This window comes from Engraulis encrasicolus, chromosome 18 (assembly GCF_034702125.1).
Source record: "Engraulis encrasicolus isolate BLACKSEA-1 chromosome 18, IST_EnEncr_1.0, whole genome shotgun sequence".
NCBI lineage: Eukaryota > Metazoa > Chordata > Actinopteri > Clupeiformes > Engraulidae > Engraulis > Engraulis encrasicolus.
Genome location: NC_085874.1, coordinates 19,062,537 through 19,071,093, shown reverse-complemented (window position 1 = coordinate 19,071,093; position 8,557 = coordinate 19,062,537).

The window sequence follows — 8,557 nt, the reverse complement described above, 5'->3', positions numbered from 1 at the left end:
AGAGAGAGAGAGAGAGAGAGAGAGATTTTTTCTGCGTATTTGCAAGAGAGAGAGAGACAGAGAGAGAGAGAAAGAGAGAGAGAGAGAGAGACCTATGGGTGAGAGATAAGCTTATTTATTTAAGCCATAATTGGCTTATTTGTATGTAAACTGCCTATAAAAAGCTAATTTGTGCTCTGTGTGTGGAGCAGATTGGTAAGCCATCAGACGTCCGTTTCTGTGGCTGCCTGGTGTAATAAGCCCATGACTAGTAATGATAGTTTATTAGAATGATACAGAAGACATTATAGATTTCAATTTATTTCTGGTACAGGACCTTGTTGCAAAGCCATTTCAATTCCATCATACACGACAACAGATGGCAGTGAAATCTGAAATATGTTGTCTGCAGTGTCACCCGTATAGGTTGCAACTCCAGTTTCTTTTTGACAGATGCCAAAAAGAATATATAGCAAGGCATTTTACTCCATAAAAACTTGGGCAAAGGTGCATTATGCAGCGTTTTCTGTCTCAAATACTTGATGAAAAATGCAAAGTATACCCCACTGAATTTTTATGCATACACTGTACGTATACAGAACACATCAAAAGCTGTTGTCTTCTTAACCCCATTGTCTCCTCTTGTATTACACTATTTGCATGTCTGAAATCAATCCAATTTGTATGTGCCTTACGGTATCTGTAAGTTCCCTGCTTCAGTAGAGTGAGAACATTTGAAAAAAGGTCAAAGGTCAAACTTGGCCCGTTGCGTTTTTAGCACTATTTTCAGGCTTGTCTTGATTTGCTCGTGACTGTCTTTGTTACCGTCACCTCAGATGGGGTGGGGTCAGGTATTGTAATTGCCCCTGTCTGTCTGTCTGTCTGTCTGTCTGTCTGTCTGTTTGTCTGTCTGTGTCTGTCTGCCCACCCGAAGTGAGTAAATCTCGTCTGCAGGGGACACTGAACACACACATAGTCATAGGCCTACACACGCACTCTCTCTTCGGCAAATATCACATGCACTGAGTGTTGACCAGGCCAGTGGGCTAGGCTGGCGTCTCTGATTGCTCTTGTTCAATAAAATGAAGGAGGACAAATTATATTCTAGTGACCATCTCCTTTATGGGTCTGGGTGATGAAAACAGGGGGAAAAAGTAGCTATTAAGTTCAGACAATAGGACTTCGTGTCTATGTTATTTTATATTCCCAGTTAAAAAGTGTCATATAGCGCAGCAATGAAAACATCAAATACACTATATTTGTATTATAAGGATAAACTTCCAATAAACGTCCCATGTAACACCTCACATAGATATTATGACTGAACTACAGTAAAAGCTCCTCTTTTAGGTGACCTTTATGTCTGCCTACCATATCGGAGACCGGTGCCGTGTCTCTTATTGTGCACTTGTGCACTTTGGGCACTTTCAGTGTGTAGGACTCTCACGCTGAAATTTCTGGTAAATTCAGTGTACTGAGTGCCCAGACACTGACCTGACAATGGTCAAAAAGCAGTGTTTGAACGTTGGACACTGCATGCACTAAACGGGCGCCATGTTGTTAACGAAACGGAAGAAACGTGGTGTACAGTTCAGTTGAAGAGTTTGGTCAAGGGTGTCTTAATTCTGTTGCTGAGACGCCAACCTTTTCGTGACAAACCAAGTATTGTATGTGAGATAGTTGCCATTTGAGGTGAAGGAAATGTAAATACAAGCACCAGACGCTGTGCAATGTAAACAGTAACCAACCGATATTTTTACGAGCTAATGCTATGCTCGCCCGTCACTTTCAGTGAGGGCACAGTGCATAGTGCTCAAACTTTTCCATGATACTGAAGACTTCAGTGCATTATGTGCACTATGCCTTAACTGTCAATGCACTTGCACCAGTGCGCGATATAAAACACGGTATGGGTCTGGACTGCGTAGGAAAACCTGAGTCATATTTTCCTCATCGGCAGCTGATCCACAATCCAACGTCTTCTGTATATGAAAGCAACCATAGTTCAACTCACTTTAGAAGAGATTCCTCCTGTGTATGTGCCACGAAAGTCCACCAGTCTGTCAAGTAATTTTCAACTGAAGATAATACGATTTTGTCAAAATAATTTCACCATTGTAAAGCTCAACATTTGTTTCATTACTCTACATGTGCAAAGTGAAGCACTAATTAAAAGTCTGTGTGAATAGTTGTTAGATTATATTACATTACACTTATCTGACGCTTTCATTTATTCAAAGCGACTTACAGTTATTATTTGTCAGGGTATTGGTTACAGCCCCTGGAGCAATGTGGGGTTAGGTGCCTTGCTCAAGGGCACTTCAGCCATGGATGTAGGGAGAGGTCAGGGGGGATTCGAACCTGCAACCCCTAGATTGAAAGACCAACTCTCTAACCACTAGGCCACAGCTGCACGGATGTGTTCAGTCGTCTCATTTAGCCCACTAATGGCCTCATTACACTCATGCATGTGTGCAATGTGCAGGAGTGGAATGGTATTGTCTTCAGTACTGTAGGGATTCATCCAATCTAGTCTCTTACCCAATGTGCCAATAGATGTCATGAACGGTATATTTATGCCCAAGCCTCAATGCAGTTTGCCTGCCCTGCCGTGCCGTGGCCTAACGTTAGGGCACTGGGTTACTGAGCCGGCGACCCGGGTTCGATGCCGACCTGGGTCATTTGCCGATCCTTCCCGTCTCTCCTCCACTGTCCAGTGAAAAAAATAAAGCTAAAAAAGCCCTAAGAAAATAAATAAATAAATATATATATATATATATATATATATATATATATATATACAGGGTGCGATTTGTAGGGGGGGATGGGGGGGATTGTCCCCTCTTCTGGTTTTGATATAGTCACTTTTTCTACATGATTTTAATCACAATTTAATGTACTTCAATTGATATTGCTTCAAATCTGAAACACATCCTCCCTTCTGGTTTTCCAACAAATCACACCTTGCATATATATATATATATATGTATGTATAAAACACAAGTTTGCCCAGAGGTAAAACATTACCTAAGCTCGACCTTCACTGAAACATGCTCGTCACAGTGTCAACATCTTGAGTCATGGCGTGACGTTAAGTTGGGAAGTTTGCCATTATACATTGAGGCTTAGTGAAAGTGTATGTTATACGTATGTCATATAAGTGTATGCCAGCATGATATCATGTAGAGCCTTGTCAAAGCGTCAGAATGGCATCATACCAAATCCCATTAAAACATGGCGTTATAAATTTCTTGTCACCAGAATGGTAATGACCGAGTCATTTCTAAAGGCCCTGTGTTATGTCATAGTAGAGTAGCACCATGGTAATTCACCTTTCATTGACTATTTATTGACTATTCAATGATTATTTAAATACAGCATACCTCAGATGGTATGGCGTGCATTATAGGGCTAGAGCTTGGTCAAAGTGTCAGCACGCATTCAGTGTGAGACTGCATACATGATTAGGGCCCCATTAGTGGAGGAAGAAGTGCTCCCTATCTGGGAGGGCATATGACAACAAAAAAACTTGAGTATTCGATTGTTGAGATTCATTACGTAAACATTGCAAAATCTATTAATTTGCAGGATACACACCTCACACACAATTCTGACAACAGATTGTGTACTGAAACTATCTAACCAGTAAGAATGATGCAATTTAAGGACGCGTACAAAAACAGCACCCAGAAGCCCAAACCCACATCCCACATCAACAACACCTTTGAGCTCAGCTGTTCCTGATGAAATATATTTATCACTCCCACCGCACTTCTCCACCAAGGTTAGATCTCCAAGATGACATTCAGGCTCACTTCCTCTGACAACTGGCCACCAACCAACTAAAGAAATGACCCGCTTTTCCATCAGCTTGCACCAAAAAAAGTTGCAAGTCCCTTTGGGATTTTTCCACTGCGTAACTACCAAGCAAGATAAAGTGCAGAGGAATCTTTCTTTAGAAGAACTGCACTACATCTGAACTTGTTGTGAAGTGAAATAGCTTCATTATAAACCATATAAAACAACGTTAGGGCCCTGAACTGTTTATCACCAGACTACATCACAAGTGAGATACAGACTGGAAAACATCTATTCATTTTCTCAACTTTTTCGAAACTATTTAAACTTCTATCTTGATGGAAAGCTGGTTTCGCATCTGATGTAGACATGGTTGATGTGTCAGCATGGGCCCAGTCAGATACCTGACTTTTGGGCACATTTTTTTAACATTCACATTAAGTAAATGTGCTTCTTGGTTCATTTTACTTCAAAACTTTACTTAAAATGTATGCAGTAACATGTCGTGAATTGCAATGTGAAAAAAACACATAAAAGTCATGCATTTTGAGGTCATTACTTTGAAGACCCATAAGCAGTAAGCTGTGTACAGCCCCACTCCCCTTATCATATGCTGCACTGTCACATTGCATCACATGATTAATTGATGCAATATCCTCTCCCTCTGCATATACAGTGCAATATGTCTCCATCATCAGCTCTGCAAAACATATGCGTGTGCTATACTGCATTTATTCACACATCATCCATCAAATACTATACAGCAGTTTGCCATTAGGAATAGTAAGTAAATAGTAAGTTTTGGTGGTAAACAAGGCTGTATTACAAAATACCCAGATCGTAACTGATTTTGTTTGGCTTTCTGGGACCTTTTGTGGGGGGAATCAAATTTCAGCCAGAAAGACTCCAGAGAGATGAATTAGTTTTAAATGATTTAATGTTAACATTGTTAACATAGAATTGACAGAGGGTAGATAGTCTTTGGCGTAGGTCCAATCATCAGCCCGGGTCTTGCGCCAGCAGATCCAGGAGAGCCTGCTGTAGCCGTGCAGCAGGAACTGGACCTTTAACCCCCCGGACAGGAAGACTGGACCAACCTGGTGGTGGTGGGGATGGTGGAGGAGCTTTTGAACCGGCCGTACCTGAGCAAGCGAGAGAGGAGAGTTAGACACGTCACTATAAAGGAAATGGCGACCGCTGATTGGCTCTGCAAAATGCGCACGTGACTTTCGTCTTCCTGGCAGAACTATCGCAAGCTCTCATTTACTTCTAGGAAGGTACCGTGCTAGGGCTCATGCAAGGTACCTTTTTAAAGCGCATAGTAGGGCTGCACAATTAATCGAAAAATAATCAAAATCGTGATAAAATAGTGAAATCGAACTCATGATTTTAATCGTGATTTAATCGTGGCAATAGTGACCTACTTTTGACAGCGTCCTTGAAGCCAGAACATACTGACAGGCTGGTGTTTCTGGCCAGAAATCTGTCCACTTAAGTTTCATGCTATTGCCTTTACATAATTATTACAATTAATTTTATTTTGCTCATCCCGTATGTAATTCATTCTTGGTTATATTTAATCTTTCATCAATTTTCAAAAAAATCTGCAAAAATCAATAATCGTGATTAATAATCATGATTATGATTTTGACCAAAATAATCGTGATTATGATTTTTTTTCCATAATCGTGCAGCCCTAACGCATAGCAACTCTGACCATACTTTATTCAGACTTTATTTATTCATACTTTATTCAGATGCTTTTAATAAGCTGTCCCTGGGACATGTGTGATGCATTCTATGCATCATAATGCCATTATTGTGGCCACATGTCCGTCAAATGTGTTCTCTTGGGCATTTCTAAGTATGCAGCCATGTGGGCATGTACTGTAATTCACTAGCTCTCATAAAAAATACAAATGTGTCTGGTTGACCTTTGTACCTCTGAGCATTTGTAGACAGTATGGAAATCAGGATGAGGTTAGTGTACTACTGACGTCATCATGCCAGGTCATGCATTCATAACAGAACCATTTGAGTTCCTTCATACGGACAGCTAAACAAATGCAAAATATACATCTGTGTTATTTGTAAGTCACTTGTTCGCTGGTCTGCTAAGTTTAGGCTGCCACGACACCTGGTCACCTGGTTATCTTACTTCGCCAAGCTTTCTCCGGGCACCTCTGGGCCAGCTCATGAAGCTGATTGTTTTCCCCTCCGTATGCTCCACCCGCTGGTTTGTGCGGTGTCAATCACTGCCAGTCATTAGACATTAACCACTAACCTGATTATCATCTACGTTCAAATCTATTCTATACTTGGTCTGACCAAGAGCATAGCAATTAGCATTTCTCAACGGCATGGTTGACCCTCCCTTGGTTTGCTTATGGTTGTTTGCTTCAGAAAGTACTTGCATTGCTCTTGACCTGGGCTGCGTTTCCCAAAAAGCCTTAAGTAGTATTTAAGCCTAAGTAGTACTTAAGTATGAGGGGCCACCTAGACAATATATCAGAATGGATCTCACATCATTATTAAAGTTTATACATACTATTTTACCTAGCACATGCACTTTGCACAAGCATTTTAATTGCATATGCGAGAAAAAAATATTGTATGGGCCTATAAAACTATTGTATGCATAAACTTTCAGTGGTGTGATATATTGCCTAGGTGGCCCCTCATACTTAAGTACTACTTAGGCTTAAGTACTACTTAAGAGTTTTTGGGAAACGCAGCCCTGACTAGTTGCAACGCCGAAGGTGTTGCGTTAGAAGGCGTGGCCAGGCTAATTAGCGCCTACATACAGCAGGTATAGCCTACGGAGGGGAAAACAAGCAGTTTCATGGGCGGGCATGTGCAGTGCTAGTCATGTGTACATACACAGTATTTATGCAGGGTTCTAAAGATGTAGGCTACTATAGGCAGATACTGTGGGCCCCTCAGAAACATTGATTTAAGTCCTCTCATGCACAACCTCTTTTTTAAACTTGTTGCCAAAATGAGAAAGACCAAGCCTAATGGTAATGACCAAATCTACTACCAAATCGTGGGAAAACCCCATTTTACTTCCCATGCGTTGGCTCCCAAAACGGGAAAACTCGTTTTTGAGTTTTTATTGTATTTTTCATAACTAGACACTTCAATGCTTATTGTGTGTGATTTTGGGAGCTCTGTGATAAGTAGAACAGACATAGATGGCAGTCAAAAGCTTGTGTCACCATCTGGACATTTTAATCACAACGCCTGGATCGGCGCCAACCCAAGAATATTTTTGATAACTGTAAGCTACTGTCCGGAACTGTTCCCCTGCGTGGGTGACGTCACTGTCGCGTCCCTTTCCCCTCTCTGTGTACACCTTGCAAAGTGTCTGCGATGCTGCCATCTTTTTAAACACAAGAATCGTGTTTGTATGTTGTTTACTTAGTGCTACAGTAGGCTACAGTCAGCGCCCCACTCTATGGCGCTTTATAGTATGCTTCACACAATAATTAGGCTACAGAAGACAACACTTTCACTTTCACATCGAGTCCAGCACACCTTCTGGGGGATAATGCAAATAACCATGGCCAGATCCTACACATTGTGAACTGTGATTGGATTATTTATTACCCTTACCTCGGATTTGATCAGCAACCAGATAAGTTGGATTCTTCATTCTGTTCTTTTATTACCCCCATGATGAAATTGACGCTGTAGTGAACAAAAGAAGCTGGCTGCTGGCTGCTACTGTCGGTGAAGCTAGCATTGCTATGTAAACAGTAGCATGCATGGATGCATGGCACAGCACAACAGCTGTTTCCCACACAAGGATCGGAGACATTATCGCATCCGATTAACGGATTTTGTTGTTGACGTTGGACTAAATGCCTTTAGGGACGTGTTTGTGGATATGGTTTACCTACTGCGTGTGACTAAGACCCGTTTCGCGTGTGTGCAAAGATTAGTTGTGCAGGAACGAGGACTGTGTGCACAAGGAAGTAACGTGTACTTCTGGAGGCGAAAATGCGTTTGATTGATTGATACAATTGCAGGGGGTGGTGGCAGAGCAGGAGAGACGTGTCTAGTACACCAATTTCATATTGGACCCCGTGAAAAAGCACAAGATTCTGAAACAGCGCATCATTCATAAAAGCCTCAATATCTCCATTCCATGTTGATTTTGGCCGATACCGGCCTTGGTTTAGCTTGCAATAGCTCTGCAATGAAAGCACCTATAGACAAGCAGTTTTCACGCACTAAGAGGTGAAAGTCTCACCTTTCAAACGAGCCATAACATGTTTCGGTGGCCCTATCACACAATATGCTGTGACTGTACAAAAAACACCTAAAATGGTTTAGAAGGCTGGGAGTCTACGACATGATTCTGAAAACACAGCTGGTAGTCAATGTGTTAAGTAAGGGTTAACGTTCGGCGAGAAGGTCGCTACCGTGGAATAGCAGCACGACAGAGAGAATCTTTAGACCCCGACGCGGAGCGGAGTCTGAAGTGCTGCTATTCCACAAAGCGACCGACTCGCCGAACGTTAACTCGCTTATTATATGGATATACTTAAATGATTCACACATGGCGGGGACATGTTAAGTTTATTATAATTTTTCATTTCAAAAGATTGTTGCTGCGCAAAACAAAACAGTGCCGTTGTGGAACACCGCTAGGCAGCAGGTAGCCCCTAGACAACAGGTGTTGTCTATCACAGCAGCTGATTAGAGTCTTGTTGAAAAGTCGCTTTAGCAGTGAAAAGTCTTGTTGCATTTGACAGCAGTCTGATATAGACCAACC